An 18175-nucleotide genomic window follows, 5' to 3' on the forward strand; every position below is an offset into this window, starting at 1 on the left:
TGGCAACATGGGAATACGAGATAGCTAGAGTAGAGAAGAGATCGTAGGGCAATATTTGGAGGTGTGAAGAAAAGAGGAGCCTGTACTATGTAAGCTGAAAAACTACAGAATCAGTGGCCCAAGGCAAGGAAAGATGGGCCAATATGGGTAGTCTGTTTTGGGGTAATTCTAGAAAGAATTTTTTCCTGTATGATTCTGTGCAAGGAAACATATTCCTTGTATTACGGAAACTCAATCCAAACTGGCTGAACCCTGCCCAGTCCTGCAAACATAATTTGAAGTTTCCAGGCAACTGAAATCAAGCTTGGACACGCAGGATTGATTAAGTGTGACATAACAGCTTTTAAGTCTCCTTCAGGCCCTGGAAACTGTGGTCAGACATGAATAATATCCTCCTTTATGTCTTCATATAAATGGCATTAAGGTATAACCAGAGATTTAAAATATAATAATTTCTAGTCATTCCATTTTGCAGAAATTGAATATTTAATTACCATTACTTTAAGCCTATGCAGTCATAAGGAATATAGCCAAAATAAAAAGGTGGCTGGAAAAAAAAAAAAAAGGTGGCTGGAGAGACAAGATCAATTATTTTATTTAAAAAAAGAACAAGAGGGATTGCCTCCTTTCCCTTCTGAATCAGATTATTTTGGTTGAGGTAAGGTGTGTGGAAGGCATTTCACGTCATTTTCTCTAGGAGAATACCAGTCTAAAAAAATCAAAAAAAATGAAAGGAAGGAAGGAAAGAAGGAAAGGAAAGGAAAGGAAAGGAAAGGAAAGGAAAGGAAAGGAAAGGAAAGGAAAGGAAAGGAAAGGAAAGGAAAGGAAAGGAAAGGAAAGGAAAGGAAAGGAAAGGAAAGGAAAGGAAAGGAAAGGAAAGGAAAGGAAAGGAAAGGAAAGGAAAGGAAAGGAAAGGAAAGGAAAAGAGGAGGGAGGGAGGGAGAGAAGGAGGGAGAAAGGGGGAGGGGAGAGAGAGAGAAGAAGAAGAAGGAAGGGAGGAAGGAAGGAAGAAAGAAAAAAGCTATTCTCACAAAATTCCTGATGCATATTTCCCCTCAGCCCATTGTTAGTTTGAAATTATATAACCTATTTGAAGGCTATGAGCATATCTCATCAGGCATATGTAATAGTCTCTAAGCTGAATGCTTGACTAGTTTTACCATTATGATTTCACATCATCTTCTTGTCCACAGACTTTCTTGGGATCTCATTCTTAGCCAATACAGCCCAAGCCCCTTAACCTGACATTCAGGCTTTCTGTAATCCCACCCAAACCTACCTTTTCAGACTTAATATTAAAGTTTTCTTTAACACCAGACCTTCTAGTCTAATGGAATTTCATACCACTGAGCCTCTTCTCACCAGTTTTTTCACATAAGAGGACTTTTGTCACTGCAGGTCCAGGTTTCTGCTTCCTTCCAGTCTCTGCTCAAAGGGGACATTATCAAATCTCCCATAGCCTATTATCTACACTGCTGTGATGTCATTTTCCACATTCCATCTTGAATTGATATTATCAATTTATGTCTTCTACTTTCCTACTCATATCCTCTTGATCAAAGAATGTTGCCCCTCTAGTTGGGAATGTCATCCTCTTTGATGTCATATCATTTAGAGGAGGAGATTTCATGGAGAGGACTCAAGCTCAGCAAAACGGGTAAATTAACTCTGTAGATCAGAAGCTATGTGAGCATTTCAGGCTGCCTTGGGACAGAGACACAGCGTGCTCTATGAACCCAACAAATCCCAGTTACTCATTCACAGGATTTAGTCTGGCTTTGCTTATATAACCCTTGCTCTTTATTCTAAAACCTGAGTATTTCCCCTAGATTTTGTCATTCTAATCACCCACAGAAAGAGTTACTGATGTGCCCAAGTGAGTTCCCCAGTGGTCACCTTGCTGCTCAAACATGACTTTCTTCTTCCTGGATCCAGATTGTTTATTATTTCTTTAATTCAACCTCTCATGTACTTCTTCTCCCACATTCCAATAGTTCATTTTCTTTCTTTGTTTTCTCTGCCTCTGAACAGCATTTGACAAGGTTGATTGTTCCCTCATTTTGAAACACATTCTTTCTTACAGCTTTTGAGACAAAGCAGCAACCACAACAATCTTGCCTTGTTTTCTTGCTGTCTCATTGGCCTCAACATTTTAGCCTCCTCTGCCGACTCTTCTAGATGATCACAAAATGCTTGCTTGTCCTACCAGTCTGTCTGTGGCCATCCTCTCTTCACTACCTATACTTTCTTCCAGGTAATCTAATCCATCTCCAGCCCAGCCTTTCTGCTGAGCTCCAGACTCATGTCATTACTTAATTAATCTATACTTGGATGTCTAACAGGCTTCTCAATATCAACATGGCCAAAACAGAAACACTGACTTTGTACAATGCTCCAGAATTCTCTGCTCCACAATTGTTTCCTTTTAGCACCAAAAACTAAGACTCAGTCTTATTTTTAACTCTTTCATCATAACCAGATTCCAATCCAAACATAAGTCCTATTGATTGTACCTTAATATATAACCTGAACTCAAAAGCTTTTATTTCCAACACTACTACTTTGAGGCAAGCCACCACCATCTTTCTTCTGGATTACTGCGTCGGCCTCCTGACTGGTTTCCCTGCATCCCATTGTGACCAGTATTCCATTCTCCTTACATCATCCAGAATGGTAACTTTAAAGATAGAATCAGATCTTGTCATCTCATGATTAAAGCCTTGCAAAGACTTCCAACAATGACCTAGCATAAAATATAACCTCCTTACGATGACTCGCAAGGTCCTGTCACTGTCTTAGTATTCACTCCCTTCATTACTTCCCTCATTGGTTATATATCATTTACACTGGCCTTCTTTCTGGTTTTCAGTCACTCCCTAAGCTTATTCCTGCCTCAGGGATTTATACTTGCTCCTCCTCCTACTTGGAGCTTCTGTCCCTTAGACTGTGACATGGCTGGCTGTTTCCCATCATGAAGATGTCAGTCCTAGTGTCTCTTCTCTCAGAGGAACAAGTCTCAATCAGTCACTATCACATTAGTTTCATCTAATTATGTATTAATATCTGAAAAACGATCTTATTTATTTACATTGTCTGTCTTCCCCAATTACAACATGAATTTCTTACAATAAGGGCTTTTTAAATTTACCTGTATACGTCCAGCTCTTAAAATTATACCTGGAATATGGAAGGGATTCAATTCATACTTGTTGAGTGACTGACTAAATGTAAAGTTGAAGATGTGGCCCAGAGGATTAAGTACTATTTATAAAACTTTTCTTGACCTCATAGTTAACGTTATATTTTAGCTGAGACTAGAAGTGGAAGATACCTTGTACTGAAGAATCACCAATGGAAGCTTCTTACAATAAAAAAGTGCAAATTGACAGTGATGGGCTGAAGAATCATTGCAGTGGCTCCTTATTTGTATTTATTGAAAAACAGCTAAGGTATCATTAAAGATGGCAAACAACAGCTATATAAACCTGTGACCTATGCTGAAGGGAATCAGACTTCAGATGGGATGAAAGAATTTCAAAAGCCTTTACATTATTCTCTGAACTTAGGAAGACAGTAGAATTGAATTTATAGAAGAAAATAAAAACGGGATAAAATTTTTGTGAATAAGCAGTATATGCTAATTGAATAAGAAATAATACTGACCATGTCTGAATCTAAAATATGGCTAAAGAAAGTATTCAGTCTCAATACCTGAAAGGTAACAATGTGATTTGATAAGTCATTTTATTATTAATTGCTGAAGTGAGACATATCTCTATGAATTCAAATAGTTTCCCCTCTCTATTCCCATTACCCATGATTCATAGCAAATTAAAACCTGGAAGGGCCCTTGTGACTATCTTTTAAAGTATAAAGACTTGGCGGATTTAAGGGTCTGAGCTCGTTTCCTCCAAAGGCTTAAGAGGAGGATAACAGAGTTCATGACTAGCAGAAATAGAGAGGAAATACGAAAACAGGAAAAAGCACAGGTCTAGAAACCTGGAGGTCTTAATTTGGAAGTTCACAATTATTTTGGTAGAACATAATACACGATGACTTGAGGAGGAAGATGGTTGTTACAAATCTATGTACTTTCCTGGGAGGGTGAATCGTACAGGGCTTTCCAGTCCTGGGGCCAGAGCTTATTGACTTAGATTGTGTATGAAGTAAGATTTCTTATTTAATAAGTGTGGTTATTTACTTTTTCATTTTGTCCAGACAGAATGGAGCTCAAGAGATAAGAATTATATAGTCAGCAATTAAGTCCTGGAGAAATACACAGTCCTGGAAGTACTAGGTTGGTCTAGGATCACATAGACCTATGTGACTCAGCAGGGAAGGGAGGAGACTAAGTAGGTAGAATTGGTCTGAGCAGGAAGACAGAACCAGGAACCTGAGGAAGCAGAACGGGAGCGCTGAGTGTGCAGGCAGCAGTGAGACCTGAGAGCATCAGAGAGCATGAGAGAGCATCAGTGGTTCACCTCCCTCCACTCTGTATCCTGCTAGATGTGGGGAAGCTGGAGGATGGAAGGGGAATCCAAGCCCCAATTAATTCAAATGGGCCAGGCATTTAAAGTATCTTCTTGTGCCCAAGCATGGATTAATTAAATGGTTACTTGTTTAAAAGTGGAAAATTTGGTTCACTCATTTGTAGTCAACAAATATTTCATGAGTTCCTTCTCTGGACCCAGTCCTGTGCTAACCACAGGAAGTATAGCCTGTATCTGTATCTACAACCCCTTGTTTCTGAGGCCAGTGGGTACATGCAGTGTCAAGACAGTCATAATTTCACAATAAACTAAAACAAACAAACAAACAAATAAAAACACACAGGTGTCAATTTCTCTATGTTCCCCAGCCAAAACAAATTTCTCCTGCTGCTAAACTTTCACAGGAAAATGTCTGTAGCTTTCTAATTACTTACTGCTTTCTCTCTATAACTATATTTTATTTTACTCAATTTGACTATTAGTTCCTTTCGAATAAGATTACTGCTTATTTCAGTTTTGTATTACCTACAGTGTATATGTATAATACACTCACAAACACACACACACACACACACACACACACACACACACACACACACAGGCTGCAAAAGAATTGGGACTCTCTTCTCCATTTACTAGGCACTGGGATGATGATAGAGAAGTTGTCCTTCAAAGATTTCAGCTACTAAGATAACACTCTTATTAATTAAAAAAAAAGAAAACAAAATATGTGTATATATGTATACATATATATGAACAAGTATATAGATAAAACATATATAAAATAATGAATATATTCAATATATGGGGAGATATATTAAAATAGTATAATTGAGAGCTATGAAAATGAGTGATAATTATTTTTTTATTCTATCTGTATTTTTTAAATTATGTACAAGAAACATATCTTACATAACATACACCATTAAAAAACCAGAAAGTAACACATTAGAACAGCAAGTGTATATTTCAATTATTAAGTAAGATTATATTAAGGGCTGTACACATGGAGTTTCTTTTTCTTATTATTGTTTTGGCCCTAATAAACAATGAAATGTTACAAATATGTATTCAGCCCCAACATAAAGCTCTAAAAAAAATAAAGTGTTCTCCAAGCTCTGACCTGCAAACTTGAAGTAGAGAAGAGAAGATCTATATACAATTATAACATTTTAAGGATGTGAGAAAAAAAATCTATAATTCAATCCATCATCCAATTCTTACAAAACAGGAAAAGAGTCAAGAAAAGTTTGGTTTCTGGGAAACATCTCACTCCATATTTTTTCTAAGAAATGTGTCTCATTTGCATAGATGGGAATAAAAGTTGAGAGTTGGCGTATCAAAACTATCATTTTATTAAGTGATAGTGATAGCAGTTAGGAATTGTTTGTTTTGAGATAAATAAAAACGTATTACAGTGCTTGAATTAAAGACAGGACTAAACAGGATGTAGTTCAAACAACCAGACCTCTATGTCAGCATGCCACTGCTGTCAGTTCCAGTGGAATCTAATTTGAAATACCAAGCCATTAACATTCTATTGCATATTTACACCATGCTAATAATGCCATGCTCATTATTCTCCCCAGAGTGCCCTCAGGGAAGTGAGAAAAGCAGGAGCAGTAGGAGAAGCAAGCTTAAGCCATGTAAAGATTTAACACATCTTGCCAGAACTTAGTCTGGAAGGGAGATGCTCAGTCTGCTAACAGCATCTTCTGGAATTCTGCTGTGGTAAAACTCATGGATTTTCTACTTCATCTGAGTTTCCAAGAACAGATTCTAAGGTTGACTTCATTAGAATCTTGACTCATTCTTCCTGTTCATATATGGGCTGCTAAAGAATTGGGACTCTCTTCTCCATTTACTAGGCTCTGGGATGATGATAGAGAAGTTGTCCTTCAACCATTTAAGCTACTAAGATAACACTCTCATCACTTAAAAAGGAGACATTTTCATATTCAACTACTGAAAGCAGTAGTATTAGTTTGGTACTTGAGATGATATTATGAAGTGATGAAATCACTATATTTAATAGCTTTGAAAAACATAACATTAATTTTTGCAACAAAGCCTAACTGTCTCTAACTCTAGACTTCAGTGCAAAGAGAGAATATTCAGAAGACGTTCTTTCTCAGAGGTTGTATTTTTAGTTGACCCATACTTGAATATTTTTAAAAATATAAACTTTTATATGAAATCCATGTATCTCTAACAATCCTAAATTCCCTATCTGCATTGTAACCAATGAATCTGTACAAGTAAATTGACTGTTAGCATTAGATTTCTATTTCAATTAAATGTATAGGATACTTCTTATTTTAGGAAGTTAAAACAAATATCAGACATAAATCTTTGAATTACATGTTAAAAGACATGTTATATACATGTTATACTATTTTGAATATAATTGGAAAAGTTAATTTTTTTATTACTGTTATTTCTCTCTCTCCCTCTCTATACCAAAACATTTAATAGTTTATTATAAAATGTTATATGCATTAGAAATAGTAGAAAAACATATGTATACTAAAATAGATTTTAACCAAGAAGATTTACCCCCAGTTATGTGATTAAATAAATTAATCTCAAATTAATCTCAGATACGGTTAAGTAGATTTATCTCGTGAGGCTACTATGCATTGTTTAGACATATGTCTATTAAGAAATATCATAATCAAATAACTTGGTTTAAGAAGTTCTAACAATACCTATTTGGCATAAAGATATATTTCCTCTTTTAAAAACTGTTTAGTGAAGACCAGTACTATAATTTATTCTAAATGGATATGATTCTTTTATAAGTTTTCAGCTAAACCACACTAAATGAAATCAGACCCTAGAGGGCAACAATAAATTTCATTTTGGTTGGCTTTAGAATTCCATTCACAATTCTCCAGTCAATATCCAACTGGAGAATTTAAGTACATTGGAGAATTTACTCTGCAATTCGGAAAAAAGAATCCATTAAAACAGTGATGATTAAGCTAAGATCAACTGCAAATCATTTAATGTTTTATATTAATAAAAATATAAAATGTCATCAATGGAAATACTTTGCTAGTCACAGCTACCAAGTTTGTCCCTGCCTCAAAATTATCATGTAATGAAACTAACAGCAATATTAACAAGTGCCCTTTAGACAAAATTTTATAAAATAAGGTCATTTCCCTGTAATTTAAGTTTAAGAGGTGAACACCAATAAAACACAGGTATCATTGTTTTATATTTCTTGACCATCAATATAGGCGTAAGTTTACATGACTGCAATACAAACAGTACAAAATATGCTGCAATATAACAACACGGACTCTATGGTCTAATTTTCTCAAAATTATTCAAAGGCAAGCTGTCTTATAACACTCAAATGTCATGGGTACCACAATACGGGATTGTGTGTAACTCTCCTACTATAAAGTTGTGTCTCCATTTTAGAAATAACAGATTAGTATAAATGGGATTTTTCCAAAGTAAAAGTGATTGAGTAGCAAATAAGCTTGAATTTGCCGCCATGTACTCAATTTGAAAAGTGGCAAGAAGCCAGAAAAACTTCACTGCCACTCAGAGAGGTCATGCTGTGCTCACTTGCCATCTGTTCATGTGTCCTGGACCCACTCTGGAAACCAGCTCAACTCCAGCTCAGCTCACACTCCCTGATCTGGCCCCTTTAAAGAGCAGCTTATTTCTTAATGCTAATAGGAGGAACTGTTTATAGAATACATGCTAAGTGTTTAATTCCCATCAAAGTCCTATTGGCAGATCCTGTTAGGATGCTTGTTTTACAGATGACAAACTGAGGCTTGGATTGGTTAAGCAACTTGCTAAGGAACAAAATACTAAGTGGCAAAAGGCAGGATTTGAACCTATGGCTCTCCTGCTTCAGAATTTGTATCCTTAACTCAGGGGATCCCACTTAATTATTTATGTTTATTCTCTCATTGTGGTGAGGACTTAAATTATATCAGAAATCTTTTTCAATTTTATCTGGGCGGTGAGGGTGTGGAGAATTTCTCTGTCACTTTGTGGAGACAAATGTTTAACTGAATCCTTTCATGTCTGCTCATTCAATACAATATTGTAACCATAAGAATACTCAGAGAAAGGTGTCATGCAGAACTCTAATATCTAGTAACGTGCAATTCCAGCTCATTGAGCTATTTCCCTTGAGGAAAAGGGAGAAGGGCCTCAGTGTCCACACTGACCCCACACTGCCTTTCCCTCCCTCCCTCATTCCCTCCTTTTCCTCCTCCCCACATGCTTACCTCGGTCAGGAATAGGTATTCTGAAAAAAATCAAGAAGGAAAGTAATGTCTGGGTTTCAGGTTCTCTGATACATGCACACATTTAACTTGGCTGCCTGTATCGATTCTGCTTTCTAATAACTTGTCCTCAACTTGACCTCAGGGAGTGGGGTAGAGGGGTTCTTTCCCTACCCCCATTTTTCACCTGTTATTCACATTGTGAGCCGGAGGAGCCTTTTCACCTTAGTTGCTGGGCTGAACTTGCTTCACAGTTTGCTCCCCTGTTTGGTCACAGACTGTCGGAAAGTCAGTGCTCACTCACCTGTCACGGCGCAGGTCGGTGCCAAGTGCTGGAGGAGGGGCGCCCCCGTCTTACCTGAGCACCGCTGGGGCTCTGCTGGCACTGCCCCTCCACACTCACGGTCATCAAGCTCAGGAAGCAGTTAACTATTACTCCTTTTCGCCACCGCAGGGAAGTGTCAGAAACCTGAGCCACTCCCTGTGCCTCAGTGCATGTTGGGAGTGTTTACTTTCTTTCCTCGGAGCGGCTGATAGGAACACTCCTTTGCTCCTTGTCACACTTCTTGAGAAGTGAATTGACATTCTGGTTAACGCTTTAACCACTGAACTGGACTAATTCTAATCTCTACTTTCTAGTCTATCCAGACTGTAGAGAAATAATCTATGAAAGAAATGACACCAATTAGGACTGACTGTCATCATTCATTTGTCTTTCAAATCTTTTCTCTTTCAATTAGAAATTCCATAATTTTCTTTTTTTTTTTTTTTTGTGCCACCTCCTTTGTCCCCCAGTACCTTTTCACCCAGAGCAATGCTTCTCACACCTCAGGGCCTCAGGGTGCACCAGAACCCTAATGTAACTTGCTAAACCTGAACACCCTCAGGCCTTTGCACCTATGAGACTCTCATCTGGGAGACCTGGGGTCGGCTGCTGTGTTTCTTTTCAATAAGCTTCTCATTAGAATCTGGTAGACATCAGCGTTTAAAAACTATTGTAATAAAGTATAACAGGAAATGAATAACAATTGAGTTGTTATCTGTTGGATTGAATATGGGGATTTTGCTTTTCCTTAGTACCTCCAATTTCAAAAAGAGCACCCATGTCTAGTTAATTAGACCTATTGTGGTGATCATTTTGCAATATATACAAACATCAAATCATTATGTTGTACACTTGAAGCTAATATGTTATGTCAATTATACCTCAAGTTTTAAAAAAGGGATAAAAACATTGACACAGCAAAAAAAAAAGAAAAGAAAAGAAAATAGGAGTTCCCTCTTTGAAAACTACTGAAATACCAGAACTTTTTATTTTTATTTAAAATTAAATAAGATCAGTTCAAAAAAAAGAGGTAGACACGAAAGACTTAGAAAGCCTCAGGTGACAGATGCTGTGGAAACACAAAGTGCCATTATTTACACACACACACACACACAGACAAACACACACACACACACTTTTTGGTATAATTGGTATTTTACCTGTTTCCTGCGTAAAGCAACTGGTAATTTTTTAAAAGGTTATTTTTCAACTATAAACCTTAGAATCCTCAGGAAGAATTAAATATAATTCCTTCAATGAGTTCATTTGGCAGAGTTCATTTCTGGTGTCCTGCGTGTTCAAGTGTCAAATTTACAGACTGACCACTACTCAAGATTTGCAGGTTATGTTTGACAGATACAGCAGTTTAAGGGTTCTATATGTTCAAAAAGTCAGCCAATTTATCTAGTTAACTTGTGGTATGTACAGACCAGAAACAATCAGGTTTATCATTCTGTGGGCTATTTTAATAAACTGAACAGAATCAAGCAAATAGGTTTATTGGGTCACAATTAAAACTTCTACAACCTCATATATGAGGACACTGTGACTTGGTATTATTACTTGTGGGTATTAGTTTGATTGTCTTGTTGGCACCACAACCCCCTACTGGTATGGACTGACCTTTGGATGATGACTAACAGGACAGTCTCTACAGCTCCTAGGCTCCAGGAGTCTTTGTTCAAATCCATGTTCCACCCCCATTGTCTGCACTCTGTGGGGATCGTTTGTTTATTATCCGTATCAGGGCAACCTTGTTTTGCATTTTTTATCTGCAAGCATCCTGGAAACCCTTATTCTGATTACTGATTTGCAACCACTTTCTTTAGTTAGAGGTTCAGTGACTCCTTTTGTTTTTGAGTACTTACGCTTTTATAAATACGTAATTTTTATTTTGTAATATCAAAAGTACATAACTACACATGTGCAATGTGGGAAATTTGAAAATCACAGACATGCAGAGGAAAAAGATCATCTGCAATTCTATCTCCCAAATTTAGTTACTATAAACAATTTGTCTTTATTGTCATAGTTTCTCTATGGGTATTTACCAAAATGTTACTACATTTGGCTTATTGTTTTATAACCTGCTTTTTTCACATAAAACATATTATGAACAATTTACCATATGTCAATCATTTTTCTGCAATGTGATTTTAACTAGCTGCACTATATTACACCATATAAACATATCATTATTTGTTTAATCAGTTCCCTAGGGTGACAATTTATATAATTATAAACAACACTGCAGTAAATGTTTACAAACAACTGCACACAATGATAATTATGCCTTTTAGCTATACTTCAAAAAATAAAGTTGCCAGGTAAAAGGGAATGATATTTTTAAAGAATTTTTCTCAAAAAAAAGTGTGAATTTTATACTGCTAGGTTAACTCTTGGATTTTTATTCTTCTTTTAAACGTTTATCAATTTGAAAGGTAGAAAAACACATCCTATTTTAAATATGTATGTTACTGATTACCTCTAAGATTGAACTCTTTCTTTAGACTTAACTCTGTATTTTTGCTTTTTTGTTTATCGTACTCTGTGCTCATCTTTTCTGTATTGATTTATAAGACTATTTTATATGTTAAAAACATCAGCTCTTTGTCATATATGCTCTGACTATATTTCCCATTATTGTTTGCTTTTTAATTTTGTTTATAGTACACTTTAGACATAAAAAAATTTTTAACTTTAAGTAGTAAATCCATTAATATTTTTCTTTATTGTTTACGTCTCAGTGTTAAAATGCTTTTCCACCCTTAAAATATACATACAAGTATTTTTTCCTTCTAATTTATTTAGTTATTTATTTATTAAATTTAACATCTCAACCCATCTGGGCTTTATGGTGTTAAAAACTGGGATATTTAAATATAACTTAATTTTTAAATTATTACTCTATTAACCAAGTAGCATTTATTAAATAACTATAGATTATAAACTCCATAAGGCAAGTACTATGTCTTATTCTCTATTTTGTCCCCAAAGCTTATACAGTGACTGGCAAGCTCATGGTTGCTCAGGCCAAAAGTTGAATAGTTATTGTTGATTCCTTTTATTTCCTCCTTCCACTCCCGACAAGTCCTGATGTTGTATCTCTGTCTATGCATCTCCATTACCCCCTGGATTAGGCCAGTATCCCTTCTTGCTCAAATACTTCCGATGACCTCCTAATCGGTCTCTATTTCCACTCTTTTCCCACTACAGTCCATTCCTTACCCGTAGCCAGTGTAGTCTTCTACAAACAAAAATCAGGTCCCATACCACCTCTGATTTCTTTTGCTGAAAACATTTTTGTTGTTTGCCGCCTCCAACCCTCCTGCCTCTGTGATAAATTCTTAATCTGAACTTCTTCCCATGGCCTCCGAGGCCCACGTGACCCGGCCCTTCCCTAACATCTTCAACCTTACTGTAGAGTACTCTACTCCTGAGTACTGACTCTGTACTTGCTGCCCTGGTTTGAATGTTCTTCCTGGAACAGACCAGACTGGTTCCTGCTTCACTGCCTTTGTACTTGATATTGCCTCTGCGAAGCAAGCTCTGTTCTTGTCACAGTTTTAATTTTTCTGTCCCCCCGCCCCCCCCAAATCTTACCTCCTTAGACAGGCCTTCCATGATTGTTCAATCCAAATAAGGCCTCCATTTTTTTCTATCACAGTCCCCTATTTTGTTGTACTAATGGCAATTATCACTATCTGAATGTATTTTACTGTTTTATTACTGAATGCATATCTACTGTTTTGAGTGACCTGTTTATTTTATGCCTCCTCTCCTTAAAACATAAGCTCTAATAGAAGAGGAACCTTGACTTCTAGTTTCCCCCACTCTGTCCTCAGTGCCTAGAACAATGCCAGGCCCAGGTGAGAGGCTTAAGAAACATTGGTTCAGAACAAATAATGGTGGCTTAATAAATATGTGTTGAGTAAATAAATATAGATCATACTGTTTTCCTGATTAGAGAAACCACTATTATAAGTGTTAAATACAAATTGTTCACAAGTAACCTTGTAATGCCATAGATAACTGTTCACATAGATAAATTATTTAGTTTATATTTAGTATTTGCACCATTCACCAGTATCATTGGCAATTTATCTTAGGCTAGCAGGCTAATCCATATCAGTAAATGATAACTTCAGGACCAGGGGAGAAAGGCTCCTAAAAACAGATACTTTTCTTGTTTAATGACTTCTTTTAGGGCATTGAAATAAGTGTTGGGTTGACTACAGTAACAGCCCTGATTTTTTCCTGCCTTTCTATATCTTTTGGAAGGATTTTCCTAAATGATTCTGAGCTTGGCCATGTGATTTGCTTTGATCAATGGGTCGATACCAAGTGATATAAGCAGAGGGTTGAAAATCAATTGTGCAATGGGGCTTACACTCTTGTTGCTCTTAAGGCCCTGCACTACCTACGAACAAGCCTGGGCTAGCCTACGGGATTATGAGACGCTTGGCCCAGTTGTCCCATTACCCCAGGTGACAGCCTAAAAGCAGAGCCACTAAGCTACCCTGCAGTTGACTGAAGACCCATAAATGAGTCTAGTTGAGAACAGAGGAACTGCCCAGCTGAGCCCAGCTCAAAGTGCCAACACAGAAAACTATGAGTTGTATCAATGGTTGTTGTGTTAAGCCACTAAATGCTAACATGTTATGTTTTAGAGTACAGGTTAACTGACACATATGGTGTGTTTTTCACACACACACACACACATGTGAGCATGCACACACACGAATGTGCATACCTACCAATATATTGTTAATTGGAAATCAAGAGATACACTTGTATCACAATATGCTCCTACCACAATTCTGTTGCAGGGATGCAATGACCCACAGAAATGGAACAGAAAAGCAGGAGGAAAAAGAAAAAGGAAAGATGATGTGAGGTATCTTAATATTAGGTCATTTCCATAGACCATTAAATCACTGCTGAAAAATATATAGAGATGATTATAACTTGAAGAAAATATAAGGAGAACGAGAAATCATCTAAGTCTAACACTAGGTGACCCAGTTGCCATGGGCCCCTTATATCAATTTGTTTCATGGCCTAATACCCCATTTTATATCTGAGGCTGTGGTGGAGCCTAGGCTATGCATTAAGTGAAGTGGAAAGGAAGCAGAGTGGATCCCAGCATTCAGGGGACTCTCAATAAAAATCTAACTAGAAATTACCTTAATAAGAAAGCATTCATAATGAGGCAACATGGTAAATTACTTTTTCAATATGCAAAGTATAAAATAAATATAATTTACAATTGGGAATTTTGTCATAGAGATCTTAATAAATTACAGCAATTATAACATTGAGTCTCTGGGAAAAATCCCAGAATTTGTCTTGAGCTTGTAGAATAAACTGTCATTTCCTGTTTAAAATTAAGGAACATGCAATTACTTTCCTGTAAAAACAAAACTTTAGAACTTTATTTAAAAAAAAAAATCATTTGTTGAGAAAAATGATAAGGGAGGAGAAATTCCCCTTTAAAATTCCCCCGAAACTTTAATTAAAGCCATGCTGTTACTGAAGGACATACAGGTTATTTAAAAACTTTTAGGTAGTTCATACATTTTTAAAAAGCTTCACCCTTCTGTAGTGATTGTATGTTCTTGTAGTTATATTGATTTTTAAATCAGGCTATGATTTGTTCTAATGGTGAGGATAATTGCCACACAACTACATTTACACTTGAATAATGAAAAATAGTTATATTAATTGAGAAACGATCAAAATAATTTCCATTTCTACTGCATTTTTTCACCCCAAGAGGCAGCTTCTTATCTTCAATATACATCGTTTTTTGTTAGTGTAATGGCCAGTGGGAAGAATTCAGCTTAGTCACTGTAAAATTACTGGAATGTGTCAGCAATCTTGCTGGGACATCTATCATTCCACTGATCACCAGGGTTGATTCAGCTGATCTGGTTGGCTGGGCCGTGTCCCTTCCTCCCTCACCGACTCCGTGTCCATCCCTCCCAAAGCTGCATGATCCTCTAGGTCCAAGAGAATGATCTTGTGTGATACAGGAGGACCATTCTTCGGTCAAGGGTGTAGGAGTAGCTGCGCTCCTCTGCTAAAACCACCAAACAAGTTCTCAAGGTCCATCTGTCGGAGAACATAAGGTAGTCATGCTTCCAAGACTTCAGACACATTGAAATAAGATGCTGAAGGGGAAGTCTGCCTTCTTTTAGGAAAAAAAAGGGGGAAAAAAAGAAAAATTACTATGTGCCAGGCAGGTGCAGAGATGATCACAGAAAGACAAATAAGATAACCTGTGCCCTCCAGGAGCTAACAATCTGCAACATCAAGATGTATTCCATTCGTCTTCTCTGTCACAGGAGAGAAGAGATTTATTTATTTATTTATTTATTTATTTAAGTTTATTGGGGTGACAATTGTTAGTAAAATTACATAGATCTCAGGTGTACAAGTCTGTATTACATCATCTATAAATCCCATTTTGTGTTCACCACCCAGAGTCAGTTCTCCTTCCATCACCATATATTTGATCCCAGTTACCCTCATCTCCCTCCCCCCACCTCCTTACCCTCTGGTAACCACTAAACTAGTGTCTGTGTCTATGAGTTTTTGTTTCTCATTTGTTTGTCTTGTTCTTTTGTTGTTTTTGGTTTATATACCACATATAAGTGAAAACATGGTTCTCTACTTTTTCTGTCTGACTTATTTCGCTTAGCATTATACTCTCAAGATCCAACCATGTTGTCATAAATGCTCCTATTTCATCTTTTGTTACCACCAAATAGTTTTCCATTGTCTCTATATATCACAACTTCTTTATCCATTCATCTATTGAAGGACATTTTGGTTGTTTCCATGCCTTGGCCACCATAAATAAAGCGGCAATAAACATTGGAGCACACGTGTCTTTATGGATAAACGTTTTCAGAACTTTTGGGTAGATACCCAGATGAGGGATTGCTGGGTCATATGGTAATTCTATTGGTAATTTTTTGAGGAACCTCCACACTGCCTTCCATAACGGCTGCACCAGTCTGCATTCCCACCAACAGTGTATGAGAGTTCCTTTTTCTCCACAGCCTCTCCAACACTTGTTACTATTTGTTGATGATAGCCATTCTAAGTGGGGTGAGGTGATATCTCACTGTGGTTTTTATTTGCATTTTTCTGATGATTAGTGACGTTGAGCATTTCTTCATATTTCTATTTGCCATTTGTATGTCCTTTTGGAGAATGTCTCTTCAGGTCCTCTGCCCATTTTTCAATTGGGATGTTTGTTTCTTTTGTTGTTGAGTTGTATATTTTGGATATTAGTCCCTTGTTGGAGGCACTGTTTGCAAAAATCTTCTCCCATTCAGTTGGTTGCCTCTTTACTTTGTTGATGGTTTCTTTTGCTGTGCAGAAGCTTTTAAGTTTGGTAGAGTCCCGTTCATTTATTTCAGCTTTTGCTTCCCTTGCCTTTGGAGTCAAATTCATAAAATGCTTTTTGAACCCAAGGTCCATAAGTTTAGTATCTATGTTTTCTTCTATGCAGTTTATTGTTTCAGGTCTTGTGCTTAAGTCTTTGATTCACTTTGAATTAATTTTGGTACATGGTGACAGATAGCAGTCCAGTTTCATTCTTTTGCATGTGGCTTTCCAATTCTACCAGCACCATTTATTAAAGAAGCTGTCTTTTCTCCATTGTATGTTGTTTGCTTCTTTGTCAAAAATTATCTGTCCATATTTATGTGGTTTTATTTCTGGGTTCTCAATTCTATTCCATTGTTTTTCTGCCAATACCATGCTGTTTTGATTATTGTTGCCCTGTAGTACAAGCTAAAGTCAGGGAGTGCGATACCTCCAGCATTGTTCTTTTTCTTAGGATTGCTTTTGCTATTTGGGTCTTTTGTGGTTCCGAACAAATCTGATGATTTTTTGTTCTATTTCTTTAAAAAATGTCATTGGGATTTTGATGGGGATTGCATTAAATCTGTATATTGCTTTGGGTAATATGGCCGTTTTAACTATGTTGATTCTTCCAACCCATGAGCACAGAATGTCTTCCCATTTCTTTGTGTTTTCTTCAGTTTCTTTTAAAAATGTCTTATAGTTTTCAGCATGTAGGTCTTTCACATCCTTGGTTAAGTTTATTCCTAGGTATTTTATTTTATTTTTTTGTTTCAATTGCAAAAGGAATTGTTTTTTTTTTTTAATTTCTTTTTCTGAGATTTCATTGTTAGTATATAGGAATGCAATGTGACTTTTGTATGTTGATTTTTCTAGCCAGCAACTTTACTGTACTCGTTGACTGTTTCTAATGGCTTTTTGGTGAAGTCTTTAGGGTTTTCTATATACAGTATCATGTCGTCTGTAAAGTGTGACAATTTGACTTTTTCATTCCCAATTTGGATGCCTTTTATTTCTTCCTCTTCCCTGATTGCTCTGGCTAGGACTTCCAACACTGTGTTGAAAAGCAGAGGTAATAGGGGACAGCCCTGTCGTGTTCCTGAACGTAGAGCAAAGGGCTTCAGTTTTTCACCATTAAGTATGATATTAGCTGAAGGTTTGTCATATATGGCCTTTATTATGTTAAGGTATTTTTCTTCTATACCTATTTTAATAAGTGTTTTAATCATAAATGGATGTTGTATCTTGTCAAATGCTTTTTCTGCATCAATAGATATAATCATATGATTTTTGTCCTTTATTTTGTTTATGTGACATATCATAATGATGGATTTGCATGTGTTGAACCATTCTTGTGCCCCTGGGATAAACCCCACTTGGTCGCGATGAATAATCTTTTGAAAGCACTGTTGCATTCGATTTGCTAGAATTTTGTTTAGGATTTTTGCATCTGTATTCATCAGAGATATTGGTCTGTAGTTTTCTTTTTTTGTGTTGTCCTTACCAGGTCTTGGTATCAGGGTAATGTTGGCCTCATAAAATGAGTTAGGGAGTACTGTCTCTTCTTCAATTTTTTGGAAGAGTTTGAGTAGGACAGGTATTAGATTCTCTTTGAAGGTTTGGTAGAATTCACTAGTGAAACCATCTGGTCCTCGACTTTTGCTTTTGGGAAGGTTTTGGATGAGTGATTCAATTTCGTTACTGGTGATCAGTCTATTTAGATTTTC

The 18175-nt window shown here is 36.6% G+C and overlaps 1 protein-coding gene across 11 annotated transcripts in view; it reads right to left on the minus strand.

The window, feature by feature from the left end:
- RASSF6 (Ras association domain family member 6) overlaps positions 1 to 12516 on the minus strand; it is a 60738-nt gene extending 48222 nt beyond the window's left edge. Inside the window, exons 1-2 of one of the 11 annotated variants that reach the window (XM_081046299.1) lie at positions 9105 to 9167; positions 8750 to 8769 (exon numbers count right to left, since the gene is read on the minus strand). The gene's annotated coding sequence lies outside the window, so the exon portion shown is untranslated. Of the gene's footprint in view, positions 1 to 8749; positions 8770 to 8933; positions 9319 to 12299 lie in introns of those variants that run through there. The other 10 variants (XM_081046304.1, XM_081046305.1, XM_081046303.1 and 7 more) reach the window with 10 other exon arrangements.
- Positions 12517 to 18175: the final 5659 nt, after the last annotated feature.

Source organism: Rhinolophus hipposideros (genome assembly GCF_964194185.1).
Source record: "Rhinolophus hipposideros genome assembly, chromosome: 1".
NCBI classification, from domain to species: domain Eukaryota; kingdom Metazoa; phylum Chordata; class Mammalia; order Chiroptera; family Rhinolophidae; genus Rhinolophus; species Rhinolophus hipposideros.